Source organism: Eretmochelys imbricata, chromosome 2 (genome assembly GCF_965152235.1).
Source record: "Eretmochelys imbricata isolate rEreImb1 chromosome 2, rEreImb1.hap1, whole genome shotgun sequence".
Classification (NCBI taxonomy): Eukaryota; Metazoa; Chordata; order Testudines; family Cheloniidae; genus Eretmochelys; species Eretmochelys imbricata.
Genome location: NC_135573.1, coordinates 251,343,580 through 251,359,653, shown reverse-complemented (window position 1 = coordinate 251,359,653; position 16,074 = coordinate 251,343,580).

Genomic DNA, 16,074 nt, shown 5'->3' with positions numbered 1-16,074 from the left:
AGATATAGCTGTTTGGAAAAAGTCTCGTTAAAATGCTCAAATTAGATTATTATAACCTAGAGCCTGATAATTTTCCCCATAATCTGTGGGCTAAGCAGATACTCTGGGTATAAAATCTCTAGGAAATTATATGGAAACAAGCCTTTGCTGCCTTCTGAATGGGGACTGGGCTAGGAGTAATGCACATGGTTCCTACTGCCAGCACTGAGGAGCTCAGGGTGGAAAAATGAGACTTTTAGGGTATGTTACTGTTTGTGGGGTAGCGATAAATGAAGTAGGCTTGAGCCTAACACCATTCTATGCAATAATATGACAATATAAAAGAATTATACCTTTAAAAATCTTACAAACATAGCTGAGACAGATATTGCAACTGCATACAGTATTCCTGGGGGAACATACTATATTAAGTTTATGTATCACTGTGGGCCAGGGACTGTGTGTATAACTGTTGACCTCCATGGGGGAGGGTTATCACAGTTCCTCAAGGAACTAAAACAGCAGGGGATGATTAAAGTGAATCACTTAGGTTTTAAACACCTGGACAGAGGTACCCCCGCCCCCAGAGACCCTTGCTTATACTGGTTCAAACTGGATTTTCCAGAGACTTACAGATTAAAGGACTTTTGGCATAAAAAGGTTGCAGTTAGACTTACTCAAGGCCACCTTTCTGATTCAGAAAGCAGGACTTTCTGCTGAAGCGGGGCCCCAGCCCTTGTGGAAGGGGTGGAAAGCCTTTGGCCTGTTTGGGCCCCATAAGGCTAATGGGTGACTCCGGGCATATTTTGTGTGTTTGCGTCTATCGTTTTCTCTGCATTGCTTTGAATTTAAGAATAAATGTGTTTGCTTAGAAAGAGCTGTGGTAACTTGTAAGTGCTGGTTTCAGAGTAGCAGCCATGTTAGTCTGTATTCGCAAAAAGAAAAGGAGGACTTGTGGCACCTTAGAGACTAATAAATTTATTTGAGCATGAGCTTTCGTGAGCTACAGCTCACTTCATCGGATGCACACATCGGATGAAGGGAGCTGTAGCTCACAAAAGCTTATGCTCAAATAAATTTGTTAGTCTCTAAGGTGCCACAAGTCCTCCTTTTCTTTTTGTAAGTGCTGGCTATACACTGTTCACAAAGAGAAGGCGAAGTGCAGGCACTGGTCTTTAGGCAGACTAGCTTGTTGAGGATATTGCAGTGGAAGGCAGGGAGTTGGGCCACTTTAAAACCCAGGTCAGAAGATAATAGGACAAAGGTCCCTGCCCTGAGACAGGTGATACCTGGAGACCTAATGGGGCACTCCTGGAGTGAACCACAGAAGGTGAGGATGCAGGTGCAATTACCCTTAAATTGTGACAGCTGCATCACAAATAAGTTCCTTTATTTCAGACACCTTTAACCCCAATTCCCCCGAGTCCAGCTCCCTGACAAATTCAATTGGCCTAACTATGTTTCTACATTACCCAGCTCACAGGCTTCAGTTTCTTTCCAAGCCTTCCTAAGTTGAAAGCCACCTCCACACCACAACATGGGCGAGAAGTTGATACTGCTCCTGAATTCTCAAACGGGAAGCACAGATGATAATAGGAGGGCTTTGTTACTCAATCCTCCCTAGGGTCAGCAATATCCCTTATATAGAAGAGCTCTGCAATAATTTTTAAAGGGGATCAGACGGTGCTGCTTATAGTTACACTGTAGTGTGATCTCCATATCCAGACTTGCATGTTATTTGCCTCCCTTCTCCCTCACATATCTAAGTAATGTGTGGGAAGGTCATACAGCCTGCAAGCTCTCTCTCCTGGGGTTTTCTGACAAGGAACGGAAAAGGTTGGGGTCAGTTTTTGTCTTAAAGAACTAGTGCAAATTAATCCACAATACAATGTATGGTGTTAGACAGGGAAGTGTGTATAAAACTTTAATGGAAAAGTTCAATCTTAATGAGAAGTGGAATGACTCATCCTATGAATGAGTCAGCAGGAACTATCCACTGACTATGCTACATAGTCTTTGGTTATAACCCTGGGAATCTGAAGGTGTTAAATTAGCCACAGGTGGCTTCTTTACCATTCCCTGAATGCATTAAGAACATACTGAGATGAATAATGAAATTGAAATCCTCAGTTGTGCCTCACTGCATATGAAAATATTAACCCAGCAGCTCATGAAAATGAGGCTTACTACTATATATTATACTACTTGAACAAAAAGAGAGTGTAACACCCTCTTGGATGACAAAGATAATTAAGGGCACCGCCTGCAAATGCTTCTGAGAGAAATGCTTACTACCACAGGTAGTCTCCACTGAAGTCAGTAGGACATTGGGGCTGTTCTCAGTAGGTGAGTATTACAGAATAAAGCTCTAGACACCGGAAATGTGTTTGATATTGACAGAGAATAAGAGATGTAAGTTTTTGCATAACAATAGTCTTCACTCCCACTGCCTTTGAATACCTCTGCAGTTAGGTAAGATAAGTAGTAAGATAAGATCTTAGTTACACACATAAAAATGTGTGTGCCAAATAAAACACACAGTTAGATTGTAAGCTCCTTGGGACAAGGACTATGTTCTTGCTATGCGTTTGTGTAGCACCTCACATAATGGGGTGCTGATCCATGAATGGGGCCTTTGGACACCACCACAATACAAATATTAATAATAGTAATTAAAGTTCCTTTATTTTCCCTGATTAATATAGAAAAGGTGTACTAACAAATCTTGTTCCTCAATTCCTCTCATATGTTACCTCCACGCAAAATTTCATGAAAACCGGACCTAATTTCCATATGTTTGGGTTTAATTTTGAAAAGAAGGAAGAAAAATAATTTTCTTATATTTTTACCCATCCTTCTTTGTAAATAGGGTATCTGTGAGCAGGCTAGATGGATAGATATTATAATGATGCTGTGTCGGAGTGTGTGTAAAGACGGAGAGAATAAAAAAAAAAAAAGGAGTACTTGTGGCACCTTAGAGACTAACCAATTTATTTGAGCATAAGCTTTCGTGAGCTACAGCTCACTTCATCGGCTGCATACTGTGGAAAATACAGAAGATGTTCTTATACATACAAACCATGAAAAAATGGGTGTTTACCACTACAAAAGGTTTTCTCTCCCCCCACCCCACTCTCCTGCTGGTAATAGCTTATCTAAAGTGATCACTCTCCTTACAATGACAGGTTTCAGAGTAACAGCCGTGTTAGTCTGTATTCGCAAAAAGAAAAGGAGTACTTGTGGCACCTTAGAGACTAACCAATTTATTTGAGCATGAGCTTTCGTGAGCTACAGCTCACTTCATCGGATGAGCTGTAGCTCACGAAAGCTTATGCTCAAATAAACTGGTTAGTCTCTAAGGTGCCACAAGTCGTCCTCTTCTCCTTACAATGTGTATGATAATCAAGGTGGGCCATTTCCAGCACAAATCCAGGGTTTAACAAGAACGTCTGAGGAAGGGAGGGTAGGGGAAATAGGTTACCTTGCATAATGACTTAGCCACTCCCAGTCTCTATTCAAGCCTAAGTTAATTGTATCCAATTTGCAAATGAATTCCGATTCAACAGTCTCTCGCTGGAGTCTGGATTTGAAGTTTTTCTGTTGTAATATCGCAAGAGAATAAAGTTTTAGTGCTTGTAGCTCTACCAGGACACATGCTGGTTTTCTGGCTGGCAGGAAGTTTGGCCTGTTAAGGAGATACAGCTGTTAATCAGAAAAACTCAGGACTTAAGTATTTCAGTAGCTGTCTCTCTTTGAACTCCCTACCCCTCCCAAGACTCTCCTACCTTCTTATCTTTGACGGCTGCATTTGTGTTGCAGGTGAGTTGGGGGGGGGATGTGGTTTACAGACATTCTTTCTCCCCCTGCCACCCTTCCTCATGTCTTTGTGATGCCCCATCTTCCCACCCTCACTCTTCAGTCTTCAGTGGATTGCTTGGTGCATTGTCATGTAGTATTTGGTTTGAATGATTCAAATGTCACCTTTTACCCATCCTTAATAAACGGTAATTTTGTACCTTGGTACATAAAGCAACCCTGGCTAACCTATATTTATACTGGGATCCAAAAGAGATACAAATAGGATTCTGTATGCAAGAAGGGTAGCACACTGCAAATGAGTTCCTTCCTACCCCATCTACACTATAAACAAAGGGTGCCAGAGTAGCAGCCGTGTTAGTCTGTATTCGCAAAAAGAAAAGGAGTACTTGTGGCACCTTAGAGACTAAACAATTTATTGGAGCATAAGCTTTCATGAGCTACAGCTCACTTCATCGGATGCATTCAGTGGAAAATAATACAGGAGGTAGCAGGAAGGAGTCCCAAAAATACTACCCCCCTCCCCCAGCAGGCTCCCTCCTGGGCAGAGGTGTTACCTCCCCGTCCCCCTCCTGGCTCAGGTTACAGGCTCTCAGGTCTCCCATTGAAACTCCCCTGCCACATTCCCAGGTCAACACCCCCCCTCCCTGCTGCGTCACACTGTATTTTCCACTGAATGCATCCGATGAAGTGAGCTGTAGCTCACGAAAGCTTATGCTCAAATAAATTTGTAAGTCTTTAAGGTGCCACAGGTACTCCTTTTCTTTTTACGATAAACAAAGTCATTGTAAGTACATCCTGTGTTGTTGTCATTGTAGGAGAGCTTGATAGATCTGCTGTTCTGAGGCCTGGTCTACACTGCCGGGGGCGGGGGTGAGGTGGGGTGTGTGATCGATCTAAGTTATGCAACTTCAGTTACATGAATAACGTACTTAGATCTACTCACCATGGTGTCCTCACTGCGGCAAGTCGACTGCTGCCGCTCCCTCGTCGACTCTGCCTGCGCCTCTCGCGGTGGTGGAGTACAGGAGTTGACAGGAGAGTGCTCGGGGGTCGATTTATCACATCTAGACTAGATGTGATAAACCAACCCCCGCTGGATTGATCGCTGCCCGCCGATCTGGTGGGTAGTATAGACATATCCTGAGACACAGATCCAGATCCTCAAAGGTATTTAGGAACCTAATTCCCATTAATTTAAATACCTTTGAGGCTGTAGGTCATAGTTCATATTTAGCCAAGATGTCTCAAAGCAGCTTCCAACCACACAATGGAAAACCCTAGTCACTTCATTGCTTGAAGTTACTGGATCTGATCTGGTAAACTCTTACTCATTCCCAGAGTCCCACTGAGTTTAATGGGACTAGTGGGCCGAGCAAAGGCTTGCAGGTCTTGATCAACTTTTTAACTTCTAGGGACATGTTAGCACGTGTTACCTCTGAAGGACTAAGGTCCCCAAGGACAATCTGAAAGAGGCCACCCTAGACAATAGTATCCAAAATGTCACATAGGTCAAAGTTCATATCATTTTTTTCCTTGGGTTTAGCCTTTGTCTGACTATTAGGTTACCTCTGACTAACCATCACCCACTCTCCTAACCACTGTCAAGGTTACCCAGCTAGTTATAGCTAACCCAATCTGCCCTCCATCCACACTGCATGTTCCACAAAGACAGATTTAAGCAACAGGCTGAATAATCAGATGATGCTGAGGCAGCTAAATGTACCTATGGACCTGCCATTTCAATCCATATGCCTCCAGACACTCCTTCCATTGCAGAGGGGAAGGTAACAGAAAGACCTTATTTCCAGGACTTCCTGTGGGTGGGGAAAGAACCAGCCTTGCTTCTCCTGCCTTCTTGGTCCATGTGGCTCTAGCCTCTCTCAACTATGGCAACTAGGGTGGGAAAGGTGAGGGAAGATGGAAGTCTCCTATCTAGGGCTCCATATGGGTGGTGGCAGGATGCGGGAGTCAAGCCTCCACATCTACCAAACCACTAAGTGGCATGTATATTTTTACATACTAGCTAAATTGTGTATTTTGCTTTCACCACCACCTGACTCAGCTACAGTTGGTGTCTATCTTTACACTCTGGCTCCCATGACAGCGAGTCTATTAACAACAGTGAGTAGTTGTGTCTTGCTTTTGAAAAGCAAGAACTCAGTGGCCACAATTTCATGCTCCCCCGTGGCCACTGGAAGCCACCTCTTGGAGCAGAGAGGGCCTGCAAAGCTTGCAGATCTCCCATCGGGAGATAGCCCTGGCAAAATAGTACCTCTCTCGCGCTCTGCTTCAGCAACAAAAGGTAGAGAATCTGTCGTTTGGGAATTTACAATTATTTCCTGTGTGTCTCACCACAAGCAGAGCTTGATATGACCCCAGGGAAGCACTTTGAACTCTGCAGTCCTAGTGATCATTATTTCTTTGTTTCATAAATCTTCATGGGACAGTATGGGCTCCCTCTGCTGGCTAATACAGCCTCTGAACGTTCAGGAGAAAACAAAATCTGAAGATCGCAAGTGAGCAAGTTTTGTGCTAAAAAATGTAGGGCTAATTCTCCACTGTGGGATCCAGTTTTACACTGACGTAACTCCATTGGAGTCAGCGTAGTGACACTAATCTGATGCAAATGCATTAATGGGGAATCAGCCCCAGTAAATTCAAATCTTGCTGGGCTTCATGTTTCTATTAAAAATGCATTGGTATTTTTTTATGAATAGACAAAAGCATTCTGTTTCTATCGACCCAAACAGACACGTAAGTACTTCAGAGGAGAAGAGCCAGAATTAAAAGGGGCTCTTATAATAACATGATAGCTAAGCATTGGGCTAGTTGGCTAAGTTCGATGTGATAGTGAGGGACTAACTCACTTGCTCGTTCACAGCGTTATGTTTATGTATACTGGAAGATGTATCAGCCTTGACTGCATCTAGCTAAACTGAGGTTAGTTTTTTAAGATTAACCCTTTCCTGATTGGTGTGTCTATGTGATTATTATACATTACACATGCACACCCTCTGAAAAATCAGGCTGCCTAAAAGGCATCTTAGGATAGGCACTGAAAGTGATATTGGAAAATATCGGCTCTGTGGGCTAGACCAACAAAGGGGACTTAGGCTCAGCTTTGCCATGCTTAGCAAATAGGTGCCTTGCTGCCTAATGGAATCCACAGCTCTGAGCTAGGTACCCAGACTCACTGGGAATCCCCAGGCTCCTACACATACACTGCATAAGGAGAATTGCGCACCTAAAAGGGGCTTCACAAAAGCCAGAATGTTGAGCAAGCAGCTGCCTAAACTAACCAATAGGAATTTCCCAGGAGATGATGTGGCCTAAGCCCCACTCCTCAAAAGGGGTTAGGCCCCTAAACCTGGACTGGAGAAACATGCCTATCTCCACCTGGGGTTCACAGCTCTGCACCCTCTTCTGGAGGGAGGCACCAAAGCCAGGTCATCCCTTTCTCACAAAAAAATGAAGAGGAGATATTACTGTCCCCTTAACCCAATAGTCACAGCACTCACCTGGGCCTGTAGGAGACCCAGGTTCAAATCTCCATTATGCCTGTTGTGAAGCAGGGACTTGAAGGCGGGGCTGCCCCTGCCAGCTGAGTACCCCAACCACTTGGTGATGTGGGGGGGGGGGGCGGAGGGGATTCTTTCAATCTCTCCTGTTGAAGTTGTTCTATTTTTCTGTAAAATACTTAAATATCCATTGGCGCAGGGACTGGAACCAAGGTTTCCCATATCCCATGGGAGTGCTCTAATCACTGGGCTATTGAGGTGCGGGGCAGGGGCAGGGGAGACGCCGCCGCCTTCTACAGCTGCTTGTGGCCTGATCAGCTGGGCTACCTCCAAACACGGGACGGTGCCCCACAGGCAGGAGACTGCTTAGTTTGAGGATCCCGCCAGAGCTTAGGTGTGAGTTTGGCACCGAGCTGCTTGGCAGAGCTGGAACTTTAGGCAGCTGTGTGTATGCCTGCCCACAAAAACGTCGGCGGGCTAGAGAATCTAGGCACCTAAAGCGTTGGGCAAGGACTTGGAGGATCTAAATTTCAGACTAAGGCTATGTCTACACTAGAGAGTTTAGAGTGGTACAGCTGTAAGATCTCTTGCGTAGCTGTTCTGTGCCGACAGGAGAGAGCTCTCCCACTGACATAGCACTGTGCACCTGAGCACTTATGCTGGCATAATTTATGTTGCCCGGGGGGGTGTTTTTTTTTCACACCCCTGAGTGACATACATTTTCCTGACATAAATGGCACTGTAAACATGGCCTTTAGCACCTAATGTGGCATTTAGGTGCCTAAACTAAACCTCTTTGTGGATCTAACCCTATATGTCATCAGACCTTTATAACACGATCCACAGAGCGGCACATACAACAGATTAACTACAGAAGGAGTGCTCATTTGTCTAGTCAGCTGGAACACATGGCTGGCACCACACAGCTGTTGAGACCTTCTGTGGCTGAAGCATATAGCTTCACTATTTGTGCCACTCAACAGTGTTTCTGAAAAGTTTAGGTTCTTCTGCAGTATTGCTTTAGGAAATGGACAGTAGTGATTTCATCTAGTCTGAACATCTGAAGAGACACTGATCCCTCACGTCGGCATTGCAGGAGAAAATCTATTGGGGAAAAATTCTCCTCCCACATGGTATATTTCTGGGGTTCTAATAGCTGATTTCTTCCCCATTGAGGATTAGAGAGGTATAATATAGGTGCATTCAAGTCCACAGCAGCAGGGATGCTCTTCAGTGCTGCCAGAGATGTGGTGGCCCGAGCCTAGAGGCACTGGACCCTCCTGTTCAGTATAAAGCTAGAGTGGATGGGTGAGTGCCAGTGGGCCACAAAACTTGTGAGGGATGCAGCAGGCTGTATGTGCTACACCTCCGCATAGGCTACAGCAGTAGCTGCAGCCTGGCTGTGCAGGTGAAGATTCTGCCCTTCCCCACACACCGCACATATTTCCCGTGGGCAAAGACTTTTTACTCATGCTTTGCTTGAAGGATCAAGATTTGGACCTCAGAATATTTGCACAAAATCCTGGATTTTCCCGCCAGGGTTAGGAGTTCCTCTGCCTCCCTCCACACTACATATGCCTCACTTGAAAGTTACATTCTTCAGCCAGCATTAGTCAACATTAGTCAGTGTAAGGATGTGGGCCAGATACTTTAGTCCTGCAAAGATAGGGGCATAGCCTGCATCATCTTCAGAGGTCCTGAAAGTTTTGTCATTGAGTTCAGTAGGATGAAGATCAGACCCCTAGTGTGTAGTACTAGACCACTAGTACCCAAGGACACAGCTGTGTCTAAGTATTATGGAGGAATTAAGGTGAGAGAGTGTCAGTTGTTAGTCTGCTGTTGCACTTTTTTCCTGTTCAATCACAAGTAGTTTGTGGGCCTAGCTCATCCCTGTGGGAAAACATCTAATGTACAGACTGCAAACTCCTTGAAGTTCCCCTCGCCGAGTTGCTACTGAATCATTCTGTCCTTCTAACCAAACCTGTCTTTCTGTTGTCAGGTGTGACCATGCCTCAGTTTCCTTTGCAGAGCTTGTCTTGATTTCCTCCCTCCCCCCCCACTTACACTAGGCAAATTCTGGGTGGTTTTTGGTGGGGGTTTTTCTGGCGGGTTTTTTTCTGGCCAAACCATAAAGTTCTCCCCATCCACAGCAACAAAGAGAGTTCAAAACAGAACAGCCCTTTGCCCTTCTTGGGCTCATTACACCTTCAGCCACCCCCAGCTTGACAATCTTTTACCCCACTGACACACAACTAAGCTCCCAACACCATCCCTAGATTAAACAGTCACTTAGTCCTCCCACGGCTACACAGTTCCTTCCATGGCTCTCCCCAGGCCACAGCTTCAACTCTCCTTTGATGCAGGAGGGTGCAGGTGGAGTTCCTCCAATTCTCACTGGAACTCTCTGTTGGGGAAGCACAGGTGTGTACACCAAGATTCAAGCTCACACCATTGCTATGTTGCTTCAGGCCTTTTCCTTGATGTGCTTTATCCCCCCCTGGAGTTCCTTGCTCTTCTCCAGCCTGGCTCTAGGCCTCCTCCCAGCCTCTTTCTCACAGCTCCTCCTAGGCTCTTATCCCAGTAATCGTGGGAGAGTACTACACTCCCAACCCACCCTCGTCTCTCCCAAATGAAGCCAAGAAGAAATGAGGACGTTATTAGGAAAATTAGATATTAGGAAAAAGCTTTCCAACTCTAAGGCTACTTAAGCACTGAACCAGGTTACCTACAGAGATTGTGGAATTCCTGTCACTGGAGGTTTTTAAGAACAAGTGAGACAAACACCTGTTAGCGATGGTCCCGATTTACTCAGTCCTGCCTCAGCATAGAGGACTGGATTAGAGGACCTCTCAAGGTCCCTTCCAGCCCTACATTTCTATGCTTCCAAGACCTTTCATTATATTCAATTATTTAAGATCTGACCTTAATGATAAGTTCCTGGACTTCCTCACATCAGTCTCTCTCCCCCGACTACGTTCCCCAAAATGCCCTCGTTAAGGACTGCACATAGACCAGGACTGTGCCTGGCCTATAGGCGCTTGTAGAAAAGTGGACTCCCAGCTGGCACACCTCCTTGTGGCTTGGTGTGGCATAGCAGGGTCTCCTCCTCTAGCATCAACAGCCTCTCTGGTCATGCAGGGATCTGCCTCTTCTCATGACAGCCCTCTGGCCAGGTCACTTTTAGTCTCACTTCTGAGTCGTACAAAGAGTCCAATAAACTAAACTCAAATAAACATCACTCTTCACCCCTACCCAGCTTGCTCCACCACAGCCTTTTCACAGGGCTCTGCAGGGGTCTCCTCCTCCCCCACCCCCACACCTTGCACAGAGCAACACCTCCCAGGGCTTTCTCCCTAGAGGCCAACTCCAAACTCAGTAGTCCTCCCCCTTGTGTCAGGGTGTTTCTGCACCACCTTTTCCAGCAGACTTTTAGGGGACCCCAGGCCCTCCTTCTCCTCTGGTTTCTAGCCCATGGACCCAAGGGCAAGCAGCAAAGATCTGCTCCCTCAGACTCATCACAGCCTCCTTGGACTTCTTCCTACATTGGCCTTCCTTCTGGCCCTTTCCCATAGCTCCTCCCTGGGCTCATGGTCCATCAGCCTCTCTCTAGACCTTTCCTTCACACTCTAACAACCAGTGAGGGACTGCAGAGTTCTTCCCTTCACTCGCTGCCCCCTCCCTTTCATCTGGGCTTCTTCCCATTATGCTCACTCCAAACTGGGCTACATCTCCAGCTGGGCCTGGCCCACCTTACAGGTGTGGTCAGGTGCATTGATAGCCCTGTCTCCAGTTAACTCTTTCATTACCTGTGTTAGGTACAAACCCCATCACAGCTCCCTTAAGGGACCAGTGTTCACTCTGTTACAATTCCCCTATGGGACAGTCAGGGAAATCTGGCTGTAGAATTTGCCACTGAATCCACCCCTTGCTTCAGAACTGCATTCAGGAAGTTGAGCTTTCATTAAATAAACAAACAACCCAAATCTTTCTAGCCCTTATGGCTGTGAAGAACAGCTTTAAAAGGTCAGCTAAGTGTAACTAACACCGTGCTGTCCTTGAGAGACTGAAGGCAACCTGAAACTATAGTTCTAGGGGGGAGTGACGTTTGCTGCTCATCTCAGTAAACTGTTAACTCTGAAACCTACAGATGATTATTTAATTATCAACGTTGTTAACTATTTCATTTCTGCTCACTTTAGTAGAAACACTCAGCTAATGTGTTTATCCAATAATCCCAAATAGCCTCTGATGCCATCCCAGGTCCCCAAAGCCCCACCTCCTCTATCCAGCTGCCAAAACCTCCAGCTTCCTCCCTGATAACTTCTATAATGTAGCTGTCAACACGACATCTAAAGCACATCAGACACTGAAAATGTGGAGCTAAGGCTGACTTCAGCATCAAAATTGGTAACAGAAGGGCCGCTTTACCAATTGTCTTATTCATTTTTACATTTAATTCACTAAAACCCTCCTTCCTAAAATATGAATAAAACTGCCACAGAATGTCCCCTCTACCTCACCAGAGTGCTGAAGAATTCCGGAAACTTGCTACTGGGCTGAGGTACAATTTACCAGGTAATACACCAGGCCTTGGCTATACTATGGTTGCAGAATTCTAGAAGCAACTGGGTCACTTTGCAGCACAATGTATGTTTAGTATTCTTCTAGGTGGGGGACCAGACCCCTGGGTGGATGCTTAAGAAGAGGTGTGCCAGGCTACTTCAGAGAGCAGCTGCAGGCAAAGTGGAAAGTAGCTCAATAGAATTACTCTGGATTGATACCAGTGTAACTGAGAGCAGACCGGTTTCAGAGTAGCAGTCGTGTTAGTCTGTATCTGCAAAAAGAAAAGGAGGACTTGTGGCACCTTAGAGACTAACACATTTATAAATGTGTTTGTTTGTGTTAGTCTCTAAGGTGCCACAAGTCCTCCTTTTCTTTTTGAGAGCAGACCATCATCCTATAAATACACATAACTTTAAGCATGATTAGGAGGGTGGGGGAAAGACTAAAAATATTGCTGGAAAAAAACTGCTGGAAACTGTTATGGAATCCTCTCTTGTGCATAGACTGTAGCTAGTAAATCAATTTGCATGCTTACATTTTCGTGACTATGAATTTTTCTAAAATAGTTTTTAGTCCATGAGGCGTTTATGTTTTTCCTATAAGCAACCAGGGTCACCTTCTCTTTTGAGTGGACACTTGTCTCTTTCCAGATGCCTAACCTAGTGGAACATAGAGCAGGATTTTGAGCAGTATCCATCCCACACTTTGTTCTGTCCTGGTAAGCCAATATCTTAGAGCAATAGTTGTTAGAGCTCTGCTGAAAACACTTTCCTAAAATGTAAACAGTACTTGATTTTGTAGTTCACTAATCTGGCAACGTCTGGGAAACCCAATTCTGAGGTGTCATGCAGAGCAGAATTTGACTTGATATACAAAAGAGGAAATTAACACAAATATATACTCTGCTGTATTACCTAGCAATAAACATACAGAACAAAGACCAAACCTTTCAAAAGTGTCTTGTGCAACAGGAAATCTTGTCTGGGCTAGCAATGTGACACATTCCCATGCAGCACTCTACGACATGGAGATTATTTTCAGATTTATTTTTTTAATTCTCTAGAGAGAGCTAACAGGCTGAGTAGCAATTGCTTCCCTGGAGTACTCAGATATGCCACCTAGAAAGGCCTCAATCCAGCAAAGCACTTTAGCATGTGTGTAATGTTAAACAAGTTGGTGGCCCCACTGAAGTCAGTAACAAAGTCAGTGCGACTGCTCGCACGCTAAACATTACGCACCTGCTTAAGATGTTAAGCTTTACAGGCAGAGAAGAGTAGTGGTAACAGACTAGGGCCAGGATTACACTACAAACACCAGAGCTAGGTCAGTCAGGAGTGCGACAAAACCACACACCCCTGGTGACAGAGCTACGCCAGCTAAACCCCCAGTTTAGATCCAGCTATGCAGACAGAAGAGAGCTTCTGTCATTTGGGGAGGTGGTATTACTAATGTTTGCAGAACTCCTCTTTCTATTGGCATATGCTGCATCTGCATGAGGGGGTTCTGCCAGTATAGTTGTAGCAGTGTAGCTGTATCAGCCAAGCCTGTGTAGTGCAGACAAGGCCTAACAGAGGCCGAGAGTACTAGCAGCAGAGGTTCAGATCCTGATGACCTGACTCAGTTGTATTCTGTCAAAACTCCCTTGGGCCAAATCCTACACTCCCTACTTCAAGCTTACTCAGGGAGAACTCACGCTGATGGGCTATGTAAAGACTGAGTAAGGACTTCAGGATTTGGACCAAGCAGTAGCAAACAGCAAAGGCTACAACTACAGTGAGTAGTAGTAGAAGATAATCATGTCTAGTAGCAGGGTCAGATCCTGAAATCTTTACATAGGGCAAAATCCTAAAGTCTCCTCTCAGTCTTTATTCATGTCTTACTCAGGGCTTTTCTACACAACGTGGCAAGCCAGGATGTGAATTTTCAGCACACTAGTCCACTGTGTGGTCCCTTCTAAAAAGTTCCATAGTACACTTGGGCATACTCCTGTTTTAAACTGGAATGTGTCAAAGGGCACTACAGAACTTAGGCTCAAATAAATTTGTTAGTCTCTAAGGTGCCACAAGTCCTCCTTTTCTTTTTACAGAACTTTCAGTGCATGTCACAGCCCACGCAGCCAGACAGTGCATGGCAGGGCAGCGCGCTGTCGATTCACATCCTGGCTTGCTGCACACTGAGTTGCTGTGTAGAATGCTGAAGAAGTCAAACAAGTGAGGATAAACTCTGTATTCCTGAACGATACATTTTGTGCTGCCAACTGCACAGTCAAAATAAATTGTTACATTTCTCAGAGCACAGCGGCAATCTCCTGAACACAACACCTACCTTATAATTCCTGCAAGAAGGGTTGAAGGCATTTGTTCCACAGATAAACAAGGTATCATCATTTCGTTTCAGGAGGACTTTAATAAAATTATGACACTCATCCAGAAGAAAAATAATAAAATGTATTTTACCCAATATATTACAAATGTTTGGCTTTATTCTTGTGCCATGATCTTTCATTGTCAGCGTTAAAATGAAGCTGGCTAGTAGCCACTGTGACATTCTGGGCTTTAGTTTCACAATTTTTTAACTGACAGTGAACAACACAATGAATTTTCATTCTATTTGTTTCAACACAGTTGCTAGGAACTGAGGACATTTTATTTACATTACAGTTCAGACTTCATTATTGTTTGTTTGAATTTTGTTGCTTTAATCAAAACTGAGGACCTTTCCGATATATTGCTGTAAGACAACAGTGACACTAATTAATTCAGTGCAGTGCACTAAAGTAAAACTGATGAAAATCAGGTTCAGAAACTCTGGGCCTGATTGTGAGCTGACTAATGTTAGTCAGTGTTTGCACTAGTGTAAAATTAGGGTGAGATCAGGATCAGTTCTTCTGCATCTACAAACACACACTTTGTATTATGGCTTTTTATGAGCTCTTCAGTAAACTCCCAATGGAGAATGGACAACAGTGTTTAGCGATAGCAGTCAGCATTAAGCAATGTCAGTACACCTAGCACTGTGTCCATAATTCCCACTGCTTCTAAGTATTTCATGATGTTACTGCAGCTGATGTCGTAATGTTTCATCACATTAAAAGCAAACTATTTTTGCAAATTAAAGACTTCAGTAAGTTGATGGAAAAAGCAATTACTAGCAAAGAAGTGAATGGCATGATCCATTCCACATCACAGAGAGCAGTCTGAGATAATAGTTAAGAAACTAAACTAAAGTGGCAGCTGCAGGAGAAATGAAAAAAAAAAAAAAAAAGTGACTTGCTCAAGGTGACACTGCAGACCAGTGGTGAAGTTCAGTATACGGGCCAGGAGCCTTGAGTCCCAGCCCAATGCCCCATCCACTGGACGTTATGACTTCTCAGTATATTTGTAGTCTGGAAGGTATATGTCCCTTCTCATTTTAAATATTTACTTTTTATTAATGTTAAAAAAAGAAGAGAGCTCCAGATTTGAAGAACACCACAAATAATGGCAGAAGATCCAGCAATATTAAAGCCAATGTCTGGAAGTCACCAAAATACCTGCATTGTTAGAACTCAAAGTCTGAATCTGGGATTTGCATACAAGAGGTCATTCAATATTATTGTGTTAGTGCAGCCTAGGGCAAGACGTTGGGAAATATTTTTTAGGAAAAGGATGAATGCATCTTTCCTGTTCGATCTGCAGGACTTAGGGAAGTAACAGCTTGATTTGGCTCACCTCTGTTTTGGTACATTCCAGCTACAGAATTGAAGGCAGGCCCAAATGAGCCATATGGTGACCTGGTTGAAGAATCAGGGTTTCCCATTAATTTAAAGACCTTTTTACATGTTATTAAAATCCTAGAAGATAAGGGAGAGATGGATAAAAAATTAAGGTAAGAAGCTTTGCCTTAGAGGCACAGGTAAAAACTGTAACAGATGCTACACCCTATGCTTGAGCTAATTATTAAATGAGTCACCCTGGTAATAGAAGCCTTAATAAAGGCAAGCACAGAATTAACATCTGGAAAATAATATGAGAGGAAAGAATTTTCATATTTTGGGACTCCATACTGAGTGGGAACTACTTGGGGAAATTGCTTTAATTGCTTGTCTGAGAGAATGAAGAGTGAATCTATTCCCAGGCTGGAAACAGCTAAGTGATTTTGTATTCCTCCCCGCTTTGCTCTCCCACCGCCATGACTTTTACACTTAGGATCCGAT